We start from the raw sequence: 20,238 nt of genomic DNA on the forward strand, positions 1-20,238 counted from the left end.
GCAGGGGCAGGCACCAGAGCCACTTCAAGGGCCTCTTGGCTCAGCAGTGCAATTAGAGATGTCCTGATACTATTCATGAGTTTTCTTTGTTGTGTCTTGACTTTGAAACAAACTCCACATGCACTAATTGAGAATAAAAATGACCATTGTCACACACTTGGGGTAAAATGATTTGGAGGGGAAGACTTGCTTCTGAGATTCTCTGCAATAAGCCAACAGGGTCCTGCCTGACCTTCACGCGTCCTTCCTTGGTGTTGGAGATCCTTCCTGCACTAACTACCTGGCCTCGGGAAGTGGATACTATTGGGCTTCCTGCAGGCGCTTCCTGGCCTGCTCAGGATTCCTGCCGCCTTCAGTTCCTGCAGGTTAGAAGGCAGCCGGTTTGTGCCTCCGTGGGACCCAGAGCTTGGGTTTTGCTTGAAAGCCCTTCCTGTGTGAGCTCCCCTGTTTGGCTGCTTACTTGGAGGCATCAAGGAAAGCTCACCTGCTGGCAATATAGTCTTCTGTAATGTAACTTTAAGGCCGGATCTGGGGACCGATCTCATTGGTCGTGGCCTATCAGATAAAAACAGGACACAGCTGCAGCCCAGTCAAGGAGGAGAGATTGGAAAAGGTCACCAAGTCCAGGAGATGCCAGTCACTGGGGGCATTCTGGGGCTTGTTCTCTACATATTTGAGTTTATAACATGTACAAGCAAAAATGTATTTACACACAGGCATAGCAGGTCCTGTCAGCCCACCTCACATCTCTAATGGACAGGACTATATGTTACTGTCTTTACATTTTATGTGACTGATGCAGGTGTCTCCTTTCCTTGACAAGGAGAATCCTAGTTGTCAGGGCTGCAGGAGATGGTAGAACTAGAAGATTGCACATACACACATCTCTGAATAACTGTCTCAACATCACATCCCTTATTAGGACTGCTGCAGTAATATTTATGTCCTGCATTCATTCTCTCCTCAATTTTATATTTGCTCTCTATCTACATTTTCAGACCCTGTAACCATGAGGTATTCTAATCTCCTGTTTTTGCCTCCATTTAAGTCTTAGTTCTCTGGGTGATTCCTTGGTTAATGCTAACCACCGTCCTCCTGCTGATGGCATGGAGTCATTATGGTTTTATCATGTGAACACCTCAGCCACCCCCACAGGAAGAGTCACAAGACCCCTCCCCCCACATTATTGCATTGAGAGCATTGTGTCTCCCTCCTCCAAGTTACACTTTCTATGTCTCACAAATCCTTTATTGGGATAATATGTTGTTGAAATTTAAAGGATATTCTAATTTAATTTTCTTATATGCCATATATTCCTTTTGTCTAGGAACACAAAAGGCCTTACCCTTCTGTGCCTGTGTTAATGATCAGTAATTATATCAGAATACATTTTAGGGTTGATCATTATGTTCCAAAATTATCAGATAGAGTATTCACTTTCTCAATTTTACTTTCAATTATTTAAAAATAATATTTAAGGAAGGTTTCTTTGAGTTACGGCTTTAGAACTTTCTTTTTTCTTGTGCAGTGTCTATCGTCAGGAGCTCCTACAATCTGCATGTACAATCATCTTAGCCTAACTTCCATATGTGTCCTTTACCTTTGGATATTATTTTTATGTCTTTTGAGTATTATTTTTCTATCTTGATTGCATTTTGATTTTTTAAGAATTTTCTGCCTTCACCTCCTATTCATAGTTATGGTTTCTATGCTAATTTGCTCTTGGGTTCCTTCTAATTCATTCTTCCTTGTCAAAATTATATTTACCTTTTACTCCTGTCTTCATTGAATTCTTATACCTAATTTTTATTATTGTGAATTAGACTTACATTTCATGTCATTTTTCTTTGTCTTTTAAATTGTTTAAAATAATGTTACAATTACTATTTTATGCATGTCTTCTTGCATGCTTTCATAGTAAGAATTTTTTTGCTGCTAAGTAAATTTTACTTATAGGTTCTGCATATAAAATCTTGTCTTCATACAGTTTGTTGCTCATTTTTATGTAAATCCATCTTACCTGACTTTCCAGATGGGCTTGGCTAGATTGCTGTTTCAATTTCAGGGAGCGCTTCCTTCTGCTCTTCTCCTTGAAGGGGGAAAATCATGGCAGCTTATTTTGTCAGACTCCCTCCTTCTGTATTTTTCTTACCTGGATCTGGACCTTTGATTCCTCTATTTTATCACCTCAATTCTAACCAATTCTAGGTCCACGCCTAGGAATTCCTTCTGAGCCCTGAGGTTTGCTGGCTCCTGGAGCCGGGACTTCCCCTCCACCAGGCCCTACTGAGGGGCGCCTGGACCCAACTCCTGTGGAACTGGACAAAACACTTCTCCTTCTCTTGCCTGTTTGGGGATCTCCTGTTTAACCTAAGCCCACCTGCTTCCTCTGTTTTCCCCCTACAGATACCAGTAATCTACGTTTCTGTGGCAGGTGGTGATTTTTTCCCTGTGTTTTGACGTCTGAGGTTATACTTTACTATCTAATTATGCTGTGAGTGTTATTTATAGACTTTTAAAGTTTACGATGCTGTTTTAGTTGTTTTGTAATTATCTCAGTTTTGAAGAGATGCCAAGATTTTCACTGCCACTTCTGCCACCTTGTTCTCTGAGTCCTTTTACATGGGAGTGGATTTCGTTATCTAACATTACTTGGTTTTCATTGCTCTTTATCCATTTTCTTATATTTTCTCTATGTATAACGTTGATATTCATTCTATATTTTATATAAAATATTTCTCATATTTCCTATTAGTTGCATCTTCCTTTTTACTCCATTCCAAATACGATCCTTGTTTCTCTACTAGTTCTTCTAACACATTGACTACTACCACTGAGGAGGTAGGATTCACCCATTTGTCCCTCTAGGATTTCACTGTTCATGGCCTAGACAATTACTTTATCTCTTCTTCCAGTGCGTATTTATTCCTATCTTTAAAATGAATCTGCCCACATTATATAGTCTTCATTCCAAGGTATGCAAATATGTATCACACATACACACAATCACACAAAGTCACGTACCACATAACTACGTTTTGATCAGCAGGACTGTGTATATGACAGGAGTTCCACATAATCACACAGGTGCTGAAGAATTTCCTCCTGTCAGCCAGCATTGTAGCCATTGTAAGGCCTTGAGAAGAGCATTACGTGAGTGTGCTGCTGCTGCTATAAACCAGCTTACTCACTGTCAGCTGTATGAAGCACAGCCCATACAATCCTGCCCACGACACAACCCCCTATAATGACAACAGCGACTCTACGGCTGGATTAAGTATTCACACACACTGTGCTTCCTGCATGATTTTACAGCACACACCCACCCACAAGAAAGCTTCTGTGCGATGCTGCTCCTCCCTCAGTCATCTCATTGACCACAGCTCATGATCTCATCAAGAAGCACATCAAGTGACTGACTCGCACCATGACAGTGTGTAAGTGCCCTCGACAATGTTTGCACAATAACAAAATCACTTAATGATGCATTTCACAGAGTGTATTTCTGTTATGACATAAAAGTGTATGTGTGTGTGTGTGTGTACACACACATATACATATACTTTTTAAATTTTCTTCATATCATTTCTAACTTTCCATTATCACTACTCAGTTGGAAACATTTAAAGACTTATACTACACATTATTTTTTATGAAATGCCTAGATTTTTATTTTCTAACAAGTTTTAATACATTTAAGAATTTACTAGAATTTCCTTTGTAATATGAATCCAGTGATACACAACCTTTAACTTTGCATTTCTGAGTACTAGATGATTTGTTGCTCTCCACGTAGATAAAGGCATAGATATGGCATGATTTTAATTTTTTCATATCTTCAAATCCAAACTCCTCTGGCCAGGAGACTTTCACCTTGGTCTCCATCTTCCACTTTCGGTAACACAGAAGGCTGTCCCCTCCTCTGCCTTCCAAGCTGTCTGTGTGCAGTATGATGTCAGGCCAACATTTGTTTCCTTTGAAGAGAATATATTCTCTTAATAAGGGAAATGAGACTTTTTAAAAGCAAAGATGAGTCTAAATTCGTGCATTGCTCTAGTCAGATTTCATCACTGTGACCAAAAGTCCTGACAAGAACGACTCAGAGGAGGACAGCTCATTCTGGCTCTCTGTTTCAGAGGTTCAGCCCATGGTCTTCCACCTGCAGAGCTCTGGGCCGGAGGTGAGCTAGAACGTCATGGTGAAGGTGTGGAGGAACTGCTCAGTTCAGGACAGCAGGGAGGCAGAAAGGGAAGGGAAGCTAGCTCCAAGGACAAATGTAACCCCAAAGGCATGTCCCCAGTGACCTGCTTCACCTGCTCACACCCCACCTTCCTACAGTCCTCACCCATTAATCCACTCAAGTACATTGATCCAAAGACCAGGTCAGAGCTTTTTTAATCTACTCATTTCACTTCTCAATAGACTTCTTTTTCTCACATTTGATCTTTGGGGGGTACCTCATATATGAACTATACCATTATGTTGAGGGCCACAGCCGCGTCGGGATGATGCATGGCATTTTTGCCAGAACGGAGTGGTTGAGAGGTGATGCTAGTGAGCCATTAAGATGATGACTTTTGAGTTCTGGCGGAGTTCCCGTTGAGTTCCGCTTGAGCTCTTGCAGGGATTCCCGGAGAGTTCCCATTAGTTGGGGAAGTGCCGGAGGAGAGATATTTCTGGTTGCTGGTTCCTGGAGGAGCCACATGGCGTTTGGGGGAGTTCCCGGGAGCGTGTGTGGAGTGTGCTGGTGGAGTTCAGAAATGAAGTTTGTTCCTGCTTCAGTGGCTCCTGATTTGTGCCCAGCCAGACTGTGCAGCATTATGCCCCTGTGATATGAATCTCATGCCCATATCACCTTGCAAAACATATTTAGTTCATTCCCAAGAGTCCCCAGAGTCTTAGCATTTCCAGCATTGCCCCTAAACCCAAGTCCAAAAATCTCCTCTGAGACTCAGTACTAACTCTTGGCTGTGAGCCCCTGAAAAAATCTAAAGTAAGTTACATATATCCAATACATAATGGTACAGAGCTAACATTTCCATTCCAAAAGGGTGAATAAAATAGAATGAAAGGATGGGACCAAAGCAAGACCAAAATCCAGCCAGGCAAACAAGCCTTGTAGTTTCATGTTCAGCAGCTGGCATAATGATTTTCTCTCCAAAAGGCTTTTGTAGCTCTGCCCCTATGGTCTTGCTGATCACATGACCTCTCTCTTTGTTTCTGCTTGATTTCTGCAACTTTCCTCAGTGTATGTCTGAGTTACTGGCTTCTCTTCATCTCTGGGGGTTCTTTGCTGAAGCTTTGACTCCCTTCTCACATCTTCACCTCTTCGCCCATTCAGAGTTTTCCTCCAGGGATCCTGACCCTACTACATTTTTCTGGCTTCTGAAGCCTTTCTTTGAAATCTTGGTATCAGCCTCTAAGACTCCCTAACTCCAACATCCTGCATTCTTGCGGAACCAGTACCACCTGAATGATGCCAGGTTCTGCTGCCATCTCAAGAAGTAATCAGGCCTCCTGGGATCAGGGCTGCCTTTTAGTGCCTGGGCAGCTGAGCACAGTGAAAGAACTCCCTAGCCACCCCTGTGCAAGAAGGATGCCCTCACCGTCTCTTCCTAAAGGAATTTTTACCTTTACATCCTTGAGACTGAGGTGGGTGTGGTCCTACCAGTTCCTGAGATGCCCTCAAGCCATCTTTCCTATTGTCTTTACATAAAGTATTCAGCATCTCTTTAGTGGCTGAAATCTCTTCATTAACCACAATTTCCTTGGTCCCAGTTTTATATCCACTTTTCTGGCAAAGTTGCAAATTTTTAAAAATTCTCCACTCTCAAGTCTACTTCTCATTATCATAGCAAACTTAGCTAAAAGTTGCCAGCAATATCCAGGCCACCGCCTGAATGTTGTGCTGCCTTGAAATTGCCTCTGTTGGATTAGTTAGTTCATCACCTTCAAATGTAGCCTTAACGAAAGTATCAAGACATGGAAAATGTATGCCAGAATGTAACCCAAACGGCCTCTAGTCCAGTTTCCAATAGAGTTCTCCTTCTTATCTGAAACCTCCTGAGTCCAGTATTTATTGTCCATACACTCTTATTGTCATTATGGTCATCTAAGTTCCCATTCTAATCACCTATTAAGCTCCATGTCAATATTCTAAAGTTTTCAATTTTAACCTTTAAAATTTCAAAATCCCCCCACAACCAGCACCAAACCACATGGTCAGGTTAGTCACAGTAACAATTCAATGCCTCAGTATCATTTCTGTTTAAGCCCTAACCAGCTTTTAGTCACTGTGACCAAAAGACCTGACAGGAGCGACTAAAATGAGAAGTTTTGGGGGGCTCACAATTTCAGAGGTTCAGTCTAGATCCAGCTGATTCCAAAGCTCTGTGCCTGAGGCGAGGCATGGAAGAGAAAAGCTGCTCAGGTCATGGCAGCCAGGAAGCAGAAAGAGGAGATGAATATGTCAGGGGCAAAATATGAGCCTCAGAGTCAGCCTCATCTAACAGCTTCCTCCAGCCACCTCCTGTGGACCTAGTCTCGACCCCGTTAATCCTTTCACATGAATGAATCCACTGATTAAGTGACAGCTCCCATGATCTACTTATTTCACCTCTGAACATTCTTATGTTTTCTAACACATGAGCTTCTGGAGACACCTCAGATCCACAACATTCATTTTGTCATCAATTCTGTTCAGATACTGGTGACTCCTTCAGATTCACAGATGTAGGTATTTCCTCCCATGCAGGCCCTTCCCTCTGTTCTCTATGGAGTTTTGGCCTGTCTTCTGTGGGGCTTTGTCTTCAAGTTGCTTAAGCTTTTCACCATCTATACATCACCTAACAATCTCTGATTTTAGTCACTTTATATTTTTTCATTGTGCTCTGAAATATTAATTTCACGTGATCCTAGAGGCCATTAATACAGATTGCCTTTGTTCTCTTACTGAATGATCAGTTGGTAAACATGCTTGTCTTAAGTCCCATCACAGTCTGCCATTCTCCTGTATCTCCTGTTTCTTTTATGCTGGCTGAATGCACTCATGTCCTGACGGTTGATTTTGTGGGTCAGCTTGACTGAGGCACTGGTGCCCAGCTGTGTGGCCAAATGGCATTCAGATATTTCTCTGAGGGTGCTTCTGGATGATATTAACATTTGAGTTGGAGGAATGGGTAAAGCTTCTTGCCCTCCACAATGTCTGTGGGCCTCCTCCAATCAGCTCAAGGCTTGAGTAAACAAAACTGTCCTCTCCCGAGCAAAGAGTAGAATGCTCTACTCTTCATCTTAGAATATCCAGCCAGGTCCTCTCAGGAACTTCTTGGACTTGCAAAGGCAAGGATCTTTGAAATGAGATGCAGGAGGTGCTCAAGACTGTGCACAGAGTTCACAGAGTTCTGCCACCAAGCTCTCTCCATGGTCCCTGGCTTTGCATTCCCCATCCTAAATTTGCCTCTGTATTATCCCAATCCTATAAATCCTAACATCCCTTTAAAATCAGAACATATAATCTAAGTTTGGTAGAGAAGGTGGAGGAAAGTGTTCAAAAGTTAGTACCCAAAGGATTTCTTACATTCTTTGAGTATAATCTTTGCTCTTCCCTGCATTTCTTATTTTAATAAAAACATGCATTACCAAAAAATCACTTTTATTCTTATTCATATTTCTTCTGGATATCTAGAAATGTTTCTTCAATGTTTTTCGGAAGAATCAAAATACATATATAGAACAATTAGAAAAAACAGAGTAGACATTTTTTAAAAGTGTATTTGGAAAAAAAATGATATTTATTTCTCTCCCTTCTACTTGTGCTACAATTGATAACAACTGATTTTACTACATTTTATAAACAGTAGCAAAAATAATAAAAGTAATAAATCATGCGATCAATTACCTGATTTACACTTCTCACCTGGGTTGGACCCTGTCCTCTCTAAGCACCTTGTCCTCTAATGGTCTCTCACTTTTCCTTCTTTTCCTGAGCAAACCTATCAAAATACCATTATTAATTAGGTACTGTAAGAACACAGTGCAGAGTGAGAGATAGTTAAGACAGCCAAGAATTTTAGCACAGTATCATAAATCATCTCATATTTCTCAGAAGAGACAAACTGTTTTCCCAAAACTGTAACCTATTCACCTATTTTATATTGTGTTCTTCTTTTTTTTGCCTTCTAATTGTTTAAAGTTATTTAAAAATATTTTTCATTAAAGATAGCAACATTTTATTTTATTTGGAAAATGGGACCAGAATATATTTAAAGGAGAAGCTGAAAGAAACACTGAAGTTTATACCAAATTCTAGAGTTGTCTAAATGTATATTAAGGAATGAAGAAGCTATTTTTAGCACACCAAGCCTGCCTAATGTGGTGATCCTGGAACACACTCTCCAGGTGAATAGGAAGTACAGTGCAGAGAGCAGTCTAGGGCTGTGCTTGCCAGATCTCCTAAGCAAGTGGAGTAGAAAGAATCAGAACTATGTGGGCCTTGACCCAGAAATGCATTAAGTCCGGGAGACAGAGATGAGAACAAGAGAGAAAGACTCACTGGAGAGAAGCTTTCCAATTATGCAGAATTTCTGTCTAAAACTTATTCCTTGAGGAAGTAACCTTGGGCTTTGAAACCCAGTTCCTAAAACAGCCATCTAATTTTCTCTCAAAATTTTTATAGCTGAAAGGGAATAAGAATCCTGAGAAACTGCCACCCAAACTAAGAATCTATGCCACAATATTTATATTTAAGTAGTTTTCTTGGGTTCTCTGAGGCAGGAATCACTGGGAAGTGTGGGCGCAGGATAATGTTCTCCACAAGGAGGGCCAGACCGGGATCCCTGTCTTTTGGAATCCTGAACCCAGTCATTTTCAGGCTCTGAATACATTAGTGACAATGTAAAAATAGACGAAGGTGGCCAGCCCTAAATGTGGGGACTAAAAGTGCGTTTACAAGACAGCTGAATGTATCCGTGGACTTCCTAGTAAGAATCAAGATATGAGAAGCGAGTATCATTTGGAAAACTGCCTATTACAACAAAATGCATTGTCTCAAGATGCTTTCGAGAAAGGACACTGAAGAATTAAAAGCTTTTTAATGATGCTCATTAAGGTTTTTTTTTTTGAATCTATAAAAGATTGCCCACCAAAAAGAAGAACTAATACATAACCACAGACATCCACAACCTTCTTCAGGCACCTTTGAGGGGCCACAGGTGTTGGGACTCTAGCGTCCATGATGTTCCTGTGGCAGAGGCTAGGAAGGGCCCATAATGACGTGGGGCAGGACCCTATGGGTTAAAGTGCTCGCTGTGCTCCCGCTTTGAGTCTTCTCCAGGACGGCCCTGAGGAGGTCCTTGGCCCTTCCTTCTGCAGCATGGAAAAGAAAGACATGGTGGGCACCTCCCCCGGTCCTCCAGAGCATTTACCTATGAAACACGACCCTCATCTATGATCAGTCTTAATCGACCCACATACCCACTAAAAAAACATCAAAACATTTCTTGATTTTGTGGCTGGTCATATGGACGGAAACCAATGAGGCAAAACGCACGTCGGTGTGGTCCTAGATGAACTCCGGCCTGGCCTCTCACACTCTGCTCACACTCAGCTGAACACCCAGCGGCCTCCTGAAGGTGGGAAGCGCAGCAGGAAGACTCGCGTGTTCCAAGCACAGGCAGGGCCGAGGACCATCCTTCCCAGCCCAGAGGACGTTTGCTCAGTTTGCAGGGGAAACAAGCCCTGGTCATTTGTCCTAAAAGACAGCAATACTCTAGAAAAGTCTAGGAACTTGAATGGTAAAGGGCTGCTGCTCAGCCTTACTGTAGACCCCGAGGAAATTCAAATGCATGCCTTCTTTCAGTAATCTGGATAATTTAGGTTTCTACTTCTAGATTCTGTGTGGTGCTAACTCTGACATGCTATTTTTTTTAAAAGCTTATTTATCATAAATATCATAAATTCATCTTGAGAGTCTTTGCCTATAGAATTTTCTATTAAATCTGGCTTAATCTCTATGTTGTTCATAAACACTGGAGTTTCTCTACCTCTCTGCTCTGGACTGGACTGTGAGATCTGTCTTACAAAGAAAAGGATCCAGCTGTACCCTTGAGGGGCTGGGCTGTGAATGACCAACTTCATCATGAACTACACCCACAGCTTCTCTTGAAAGAGCACTTTTTAAAATCCAATGATCATAAAATCCAGTTGCTTTCTTCCAGATTATTCCATGTCATTCAAAGTGTGGAATTACACTGTATGTATCATAGGACTCTCGTTGTTCCTGTTGGTTGGGAGTCCATTGGCTTGAAAGATATGACCACGGAAGAAATGAAGCTCTGATGAACCTCTTGATCTGTAGGCATGGGTCCTCTACACCCCAGGGGAAGAATTTGGGCACCAGACTTGCTCTTGACGCAGTGATGACATGCACCCGGCACAGGCAAGCGTGGGCTAGAGAGCCGTAGGCCCAAAGTGGGGGTCTTTCATTTCTTTTCCATGCGTCATTGAAAAGTTGCTGGATGATTTTACCAAGTCAGCACATCTCACCAAGTTAACGCAAAGTGAATTTGAAAGGAAGAAACACATTCTGTGGTCTCTTGGCATGTTTGCTTCTGCCTATTGATCACATTTAAACACAAGTCAGTCAGGAAGACTGACGTGGGGAAGCATATACGTGGGGTATATGCTGGGAACTGTGCAGGGCTGTTCACTCAAGGAGCATTGGCTGAGCTCATTTTAAGGCATCAATGTGACAGACATGCTTCATATCCTAAATTTTAAATGTCAGAATGCAACCTTGACATATTTACATAAACAAGCATGCAAAAGCATACTCATAAAACAGTCATGGGTTTAACAATACTCATATGATTTCTGGTTATTTGAATAAAATATGCCTTAAAAACTTAAAGGCATTTTAAAAATCAATTTGATAATTTAGTGTATTCAAAATGTCTAGTTTGGAGGACATGCATTCTATTAATTCAGGTTTGCACTGAGCTACTAAAAGGACGGAAGAACCATTCTCTGAGGTAGGGAAAACAGGAGAGAAGCAGGCGCTGTCATATACTGAAATGTAGGTAACCAAAGGAAGATCAGGTGACATTCTTGCAGTACATGAAACAACCTTAGCTTCAGGGACATGATTAGTAATGTCTGAAGTGTTGGTGGTATTTAAGCAAAAGAATTGGATGGAATTAGACAAGGAAGGACTGTGGGGAGAGAAACCCAGGGTTTCAGGGCCAAGTTCTAACATACTCCAATATAGAAGTCAGCAAACTGAGGAAAGTGCGGTATGGGGACGGAGGTAAAGTCACTGGTTAAATAAGAAAAGAGTAAAGGAAGTGGAGTTTCAGAGACCAAGGAAGACAGCCTTTACAGAAACACTGACTGATCTGAAAGGCTGTTTTTAAATCATTAGGTGAAAACTGCAAACTGGAATTCACAGGGGAAGAAGTCAGCAGACAGGAAGGCAGAAGTAGATTTGATGAAGGAATAGGAATGACACCTGAGGGTTAAGGTGTGAGAGAGACCAGGCGGAGACCATCTGCAGATGGCACTCACTGCAGAAGGGAGCAGAGATCATAACTCACATGAATTCCAGGGTGACTTAGTTGATGTATCCCATGGAGACAGGCTTAATCTAGTAGGAGAAGAAACAATGATACTATGTGTTGAAGACAACACAGATGTAGGATCCAAGTCCATGAATAAATGAGAAGGAAGACTGGCCCTAGATAGCAGAGATGGCTGCCCATGGTAAACTGGGCTAAGAGAGAGTAGAAAGAGTCTTGATGAAACAATAAGCAAAACCACTGAGCAAAAATAAGTATGAGATTAAGAAACTGAGAATTAGAACAGAAAAGAATGGATATGCAATCATTACTAAGACACATGGAAAATGAAATGATGCCAAGTGCGTGTATGCATACGACTTAAAGAATCCCACTATCATGTATAATCATAATGCACCAATTAAAAAAGAGTGGAAGAGAAGGTTGAATAATAAACGTTCCAGCTCTCCAGACCCTTCAGTGGTTGAATTGGAGGATGTGAATTATGTAAGCAATTACATTCGGTGTGGTTTTGTATTAATATTTAGCCTCCAAAATCTTCTTGGCTCCAAAATAGAATAGATGAAGACTTGAAACTGTGTAAGACTGGGGTTTGCAGGTGGAGGGAAAAGAAAGGAGAGAGCTGGAATCATTGCCAGAAAAGAAAGGAAGTGAGTGTCCCTGTGTGGCAGTCCTGGGCCATCAGAGGGCTGATGACGTCTGGCTCTGGTGGGAGAAAGGCCAGTGTGGAGAGGGACTGTGTTGATGGGGCACTGTAGGTGACCACATGATCTAAGATGTGCCCTCCCTGTGCATGGCAGAGGTGAGAACAGGCTGGGCTGCTGAGGCTTCAGGACCCTCCTGGATCCCTTTCAGCCCTGACATCCACTCTGCCATCTCTTATTGCTGATTCTGCTTTATGAAAAAATGCACCACACTCAGCATAAACCCAGAACCAGATTCCATCCAGCCACAGTTGCCCGGTTTTAACTACAAGGCATCTGCCTTGGAATGTTTCTGTGTCTTCAAGATTTGCTTTCCTCTTTTAACCAAAGTCTTTTGTAATCCTTTTTCCAGCCCCAAACTCCCCAGCAAAACCCAAAACAAAATAAAACAACGGAAAGAAAAGAGTAAGACTTTTAAACCCAAATCCAAGGACATCCAGTTTGCTCCGAAATAATGACAGGTATCAAAACCTGAATTTCTCTTCTTATCATCTAAAAGCAACTATATAGGCAAAAAGAAGAACAAATGAAATCACCTTCAGGACAGGCTCTGGGCATAAGCACAGGCAGTGATAACATGGGAGGCTACACCTGTGGGGAGAGCTGAGCAGAATGTTGGAATCACAACATACAAAGAGAAGAGGGCGAGATGGGTTAAGAGACCAATAACATCACTAACGATAAAATTAGAACACTATATCTCTCACTGCTGCTAGAAAAACTGTTGAATAAACTATACTCACTGTGCCGCAGCCCAGCTGGCTGGGCGAAATAACCGGGGGTGAGTGACGAGCAACTTGTGAAGGTTGATACAGCAGGAGCCGCCTTATTGTAGGACAGTAGGGGTATATATACATAACTGAATACACAGCTTGTTCTTAATTAACATAAACTAGATACAGCAGTCAATCAATAAGGAATCCTCATCATCTTAATGATTACACACAGCTTAACTTAATTGACATAATCTAGACACAGCAGTCAGGCATTAAGGAATCTCTATCATCTTAATGGCTCGCTGGCGTTACTTCTCAAACCACTCCTTCTAGCAAAGTGCCATGCGCCATCTTGACTTGTCTATGGCCCTCATCATCACTGTAAGAAGAGATGCTTGTGAGCTAAGGAGACATTCTGGTCTATCTGAAGCTTCCTACAGCTCTTATTGCTGATCCTGCTTTATGAAAAATTGCAATCCATAGGAACCATCAGATGCTTAATCCATTCACACTGCTATAACATCATCGCAGAGAGGAAGTAAATTAGAAAGAACAGGAGCTCTGGAGTCCAAGATCAGGGACTGGTGGGTGTGTTCAAGAGGATCTGGGGTCTGCCTCCAAGATGGTGAACCATTGATGTGTCCTCTTGAGGAGAGGAGAGGATAGGAACACTGGCCACACAGACCAGAACACAGGGATGGAAACTGGGTGAGCTCCCGCTACCACACCCTCCTCTAGGGAAGGGTACCTAATCCCATTCATGAGGGCTGAGCTGTCCGAGAGGATGTTCCTCTTAATACTTTTGCATTGGAGATAAGTTTCAACATGAATTTTGAAGGTGACAAAAAGCGTTCCAACCATAGTAGCATCTAAAAATATTATAGCTATCTATCTTTTTTAAGTGTACTTTGTAGTCTGTGGCTTTCAAAGGATCTGTCCATTTATTTCATCAATGTTAGTCATATTTTGGGCACAAATGTATTTGTAGTCTTCACTTCCATTGATTTTTCTCCATTGTCCTACTGTTCTCAATTTCATAGATTTCTGCTCTTTTCTTATTTAAACTGTGTCCTCCTGATTGGTTTGGTCATTTTACCAAAGGTATTAATCAGTGCATTAAGGCAAAGAAAAGAAGCAAAACTTACAAGTGGAAGGGAAAATTAAAGCTGTCTTTATTAGCAGAAGGAACCACTAAAAGAAAAAAAAATACTATAAGGCACAGAATACAGGGTTAACGTTCAGACCAACTTTACTTCTATGCATTATTACTGAGCAGAAATTAAAAATATTAAACTGCTATTTAAAGCAGCATCATAAATGACTTAAGGATAAATCTAACAAAATATGTACCAGAGTTTTATGCTGAAAGCAACAAATTTAATGATAAAAGAACATAAAAAGACTTAACTAAATTTAGAGATAAACCACATTAAGTAATCGGGAATTCAATATTGTTAAGATATTGTCTTTGCAGCTATGATAAAATGTCTTAGATTGGATCATTTACAAAGATCCAAAATGTGTATTTCTTGCAGTTCTGGGGCTGGAAAGTCCAGGGTCAGAGTACTGGCAGATCTGGTGCTTGGGGTGAGCCCGTTCCTCCCAGTTGGCAGCACACACGTGTCCTCACATGGCACAAGGGATGGAAGGTCAAAGGGCAGACCTAGTGTCCTCCTGTGTAGAAGACCAGAAGAGCACAGAAGGCCAAAGCTAGCCCCCTAAAGCCCTTCCTTGAGGCACCAGTTCATGGGTCACCTCCCCAAAGGCCACCTCTTAACCTACCTCAATGGGGATTAAGCTGCAGCATGAATTCACAGAGACACAGTAAAACCCCAAATTAACCAAACTTACCTACAGATTCAATTCAATGCCAATAGCAGATTCATCAGTTATGGTTTTGAGAATTATATACCTAAAAAGGGTGAATTTTATTTTATCTCAAACCTGAAGTAATACCTTCAGTGTGTATAAATGTAATGATTAAATTGGTGTTCTCCATGTGTGCATTGCTGAGGGACCTTATTAAAAGTGTGGGTGCTGAAGCAACAGGGCTGGGGTGCCCTTGGTGCAGACCTTGGACTCCTCTTTGTGCATCAAGAGAGAAGGCCACATCCTGATATAAACCAAAATGGACCATTTCTGTGAGGCTAAAAACAGTTTAGAGACCATCAGCATCAACTGTGACCCATAACTTGAAAAAAAACAAACTTGAAATTTTGCGGGGTAGAAGATCTTTTCCAACAATCTTATTTAGCTCCAACCTTTCAATTAAATTTAGCCTGTGAGGGAGGACTTCTTGTCCTCATCTAGATAAAGGATTATGGGATGTGTCAGTTGACAGTGATTTATACAAGCCTTACCGATTTCAATAGGATCTGAATTTCCAAGATTTCATTCAAAAGTTTCTTGGGGGACTTTGTGCCCAAATTTACTCTTATTACATGATAGAATGAAAATAAAATGTATTCTTTTATAGCTGAACTTGTGGATGCTACATGCTATTTTTAGAAAGAACTGAATTTTGGGTTGGCCTAGTACTTCCCTGAGCGGGATGGTGATTAGTGCTTGCCCTCTCTCTGTATAAATGCCCTAAGGAAAATATTCCTATCAGCACTTCCCTCTAAATCAGGGCCCAGGAAATTGGTAAGGAAGGTATTTTTCTTTACCCATTAATGCAAGAAAACCTTTACAGTGTCAAGTCATATTCCACCTCTAATTTTCCTTGATTTGGCTGATTGCAAAATGAGACCTTTTCAAATTAACATAGGAGATACCAGGATATAAATGACTTAGCATAATGTAATGCTGTAATGTTAATTTTACCTAATTTCTTAAATGATCATAAAGAGAGAGTTGAAGTGTTTGCACACTATTAGAAAGATAGTTTCTTCCTAAGGGGATAGTTTTGAATGTACCATGTCCCCCAAATTTTATTTTCTAGGTTGCAATACTTTATGAATAAGATGGAGTTTTAAATATACCATTTCTTGTTCTTTTATTAAAGGTGAAGAGAAAAGTGATGACTGTGATGAATGTCACTAAATGCCACCAAAACCATTTCCTTCTATCTTGATAGCATTTATACTCACATACCAACGTGATGTGGCTTTGTCATTTCTATTTGTTCATCTCAGAATTTGTTAATTTTTTCCAGTGTCCAATTTTTAAACATAATCTTTCTACAATATTATATGTAAATAGTTTTTTAAATTGAAAAGCTCGAACTAAAATCCAGCATCAAATAAAGAGACCTACAACAAGAAGGACTATATCTGATTTTGCCATTACAGACAGAGCTTTTTAATAACATTTTAAACCCCAAAATCTATCAAATGATTTATATTGTTAAGTGGAAAAAATATTACCATTCTCGAATGGTGTCTTTATAACTTTCACAGGCTCAATTGATTCAAATATTGAAATACTCTAATGGATATTTCATGGAATATCTTATTGGAGAAAAATTGGATTGCACTTAATTTTTGTTCAATGGTAAATGAGCAACTATACTGCTTATTATAGAAGATGTACAGTGTATTGACTTTGCTCTGTGCACACAGTATATTTTCTAAGAATTTTTATTGAGCTTGCATTTTTATTTGTTTTATTCATGTAAATTGCTGGAAATTCTATGAAATTTAAAAATCTATTTTAATAGTCTTTGACCTCAGATAACATCTTAACTAGTCACTAAGAACCCAGACAATGCTGGTATGATATCACCTTGAGATGCACGACTAGAATGGAGTTTTATAATATGTATCTACTCCCAGAGCCGAGTTCGTGAGGATTAATTAAGTCAGAGTTCTCGCTACTCGGTGGGAAGCCACAGCACTGGGGGCTTAGCTCTTGTTAAGTCTTATCAGTGAAACAAGGTGTTGGTCAATACTGAGATTAGGAGCACTAAAGGAAATCAACAGGATCGATGGTGAGTGGCACAGAGGCGGCAGTCTCTTCTCAGAGCCATTCTTCGTGAATACTGTGGGTGCTGGTTGCTTCTTGGCAAGCATGAAGCATAAGAGCTACCATGGTTGAATCACAAAATGAGTTTTTTTTTTTTTCAGGTTTTTTTTCCTTTTTTTTTTTTTGTTTGCCAGTGGAGTGAATATGTCAGAGGTGTAGTTTTTGCTACTTACAGAAAATGTAAGAAAGTTCTCCCACAATACCCCAACCTTGGAAAAGAAAACCTCATACACTCCCAAACAGAGAGGATCCCACTGATGACGATGCGCAATTGAGGAGAATGGGAGGAGCAACCTGCAGCTGAAGGTCCTCTTGGGGCCTTTCCGTACCTCCCTTTTATTTTATAAATGCACTGCACTGGCACTCAATTTCATGGAGTTGTGCTAGAGCCCAGAGGATAAAAATGCCTTGTAATTATAACCATAGATTTACAGATGATTGAGTGGAAAAAATAATCCTTAAATTGTCCACGGAAAGCTTGTCTTCTTCACTGTTTTTTTGCCCACATCTTATGCACATTTCCTCCAGTGAGACAGGGTCCTCGGACATCCCACCCTCATGGGGCCAGTCTACCTCTCAGGACGAGGCAAAGGCTGGTCTTTATATGGCAGCTTTTCATATTTTCCAAATTTTTAAATTTTCATTCTTTGTAAGAGAAATATCTAAATATCTTCTTACAAAACAATCTTGAATTGCTTCATCATTCCAGTGATAGACTTAAAATACATTCCAATTTTTTTCTATATCCATGTTAAGTGTGTTCTATAACAATAGTCATTAGAAATAGCAGAATATCTAGCAAAATTTTTACAAATTCTGTTTTAAATTTCTTCAATGATGCGATGGTTGTTAGTTCACCTCCTAAGATAGTTTTACTTCTAGAAGAATCAGAAGGAACTGGAACAAATATTTTATGTTCCAGTATAATACATTACATTCCTTTGATGTATGTAATATCTCTGAGATAAATTATAAATTCATTCATTCATTTATTGATAGTATGCATGGTTATATGCTAGATTTATAAGATATAGAAAGAGCAATCAGTCATCCATCCTGGTAAGAGGAGATCACAATAACTAATAAACATACACATATCATTTTATAGCGTAACATGCAATTAATCACCTAAGGTTGAGTATCATAGTGATTCAGAAATTCAAAGATGATTTTGAGGTAGGGGTTGACAGTATTTTCTTATGCTAAGATTTCCATACAATTTCTGACTAAATTATTTCTGTATTTCTATTTAAGCAGGTAGCTCTTTTACTTAGATGTCGTAACATCTTCTAGAGTACCCTGTAGACTTTTGGGTTTGGGCACTGGGATAGGTTGCGAGACCAAAGAAGCCTGTGAGACGTGGTCTATTGCAGAATGCTTCCAGCAAAGGTTCGGAGGCAACAGGCTGAACAAATAGCCACTCTGCCCTCACAGTACTTTTCCAAAAAGTAGTGCCTCCATCCTCCACAGGGGTCCTCCCAGAAGTCCAGTGGTGGCAGGCTGGACAGACAGTTTCTCCATCCCTCACAGTGCTCTGTCCTGTGGCAGCAGCTGGGTGATCATCTCTTAGGGTGCTCTGTTCTGCCCCTGTGAGCAGGAAGAGGGACTTAATTGCAGGTTAAGTTTGCTTTGCCTGTTGTAAGACCAGCATTCCAAAGAATTTCAAATACATTCAAGAAAGCAGTTTCTCCCGATAGCACCAGTTGTCCTAGCTTCTGGTGCATGAGAGAGCATTAGTGGTCCTCAGGACAACAGTGATCTGCATGTTCAGATCTAGGTGGGCTCTCAGTTTTCCTGTGACTTGGTTAGGTTCTCAGAAATGGAAAGTCGCATTTAGGGACCTGGTGTTTTACGGTAGTCTTTTCCCCAAGGATAACCTTCATCGTAATTTCCTAAATATAGATCATTTTTTAAAATAAAATATTACATGATAATGTGTATAATACGATCACTCCATAATTGTTGATGTGTTATTGATGCTGGTATTTAGAATGATCTTCAGAAAATTTGAAACCTATGGTCTATAACCTAAGCAAACAAAACTGGATTGCATTAGGTAAATTTTACATATGAACCAGCCACTTAAATAGGTAAGTTTACATTTACTCTTCTCAAAAATGCAGCAAAGTAGATATTAGATCCAACATTACAGAGAGAGTAATACAATTTTAGATTTGGGTAGTCATTGACTTTATCATGGAGGTGGTTTCAGACCCCACCCTGATATGACTGCTGAAAACCATGGCTTCAATGTTATTCACTTTTCAGCTAACATTATCATTTTCATGTCCCCCCAAATGTCTTGCATGGCCAGAACTGGGGATTTGCAGGATAAGTGGCCAAAGAAGGAGTGTCATTTTTAGCTGCTTCTCAATCCAAAGATCACCTTGATTAGTGTCTGTTTTTCACGCCTCATGGCTTAGGCCGGCTTGTGCAATGGGCACGTCTCTTTCTTTGAAGTTGTTAAAGGGGCTGTGATCCTTTGGTCTTCTCCAGGGTATATCATGTATCCACCAATGTGAGTTGGAGGGGCTTGGCCCAGAATCTGTCCTCAGGCAGCTCTAACTAGACTTTAAAGCTCAAAGGAGAAGAGAAGTAGTGGAAACAGAGGAAGAAGGAAATCGGTGTGGCTTCAGGCTCTGCTTCCTCTCATGTATGAGGATAATGAAGTTAGTGTCTATGTTTCAGGAAAATGGATGATGACACCCACTATTGATCTCTGGACAGGCTGAGAACAATATTATAATAATCCATACCAGTCAGCTTGACCTTTTACTGATTTGGCCTTTACCTTGAGTGGGAAGGAAAAGGAAGAATAAAATAAAGGTGCCTGTATGAGTCAAGGATCACACAGGCACTGTCACATGCCTGGACTTTATTATTATTTATCATTAAAGCACAGCAATCCATCAAGCCATTAATCTCATTAAGACCTGAAAGTCAAGAAGACAGGCCACAGTGATGCTTCATAGGATCTGCACAGCAATGAACTTTAAACAGATTTCAAGGTCTTTAGACCTTGAAACAGGTCTTAAGAGCAGTACAATGGGCTGCAAATATCTGTTATTCCCATGAAGGTTTCCAGAATCTTCCCACTGCACTTTATTATAGTTCACAGGTTGTAATCCTACAGTGCCAGCCAGAAACTCAGTAGGACATCCGTCTTCTCCACTGGGCAGTAGTTCCTGGACATTAAACTAGTCCTCTCAAATGTCTTTGTTACCTGAACTTCACGTTTCAGCATACTAGAGATATAGTTGCCTGGGCAGGAGAAGCAGCTCAGGC

This window comes from Marmota flaviventris, chromosome 6 (genome assembly GCF_047511675.1).
Source record: "Marmota flaviventris isolate mMarFla1 chromosome 6, mMarFla1.hap1, whole genome shotgun sequence".
Classification (NCBI taxonomy): domain Eukaryota; kingdom Metazoa; phylum Chordata; class Mammalia; order Rodentia; family Sciuridae; genus Marmota; species Marmota flaviventris.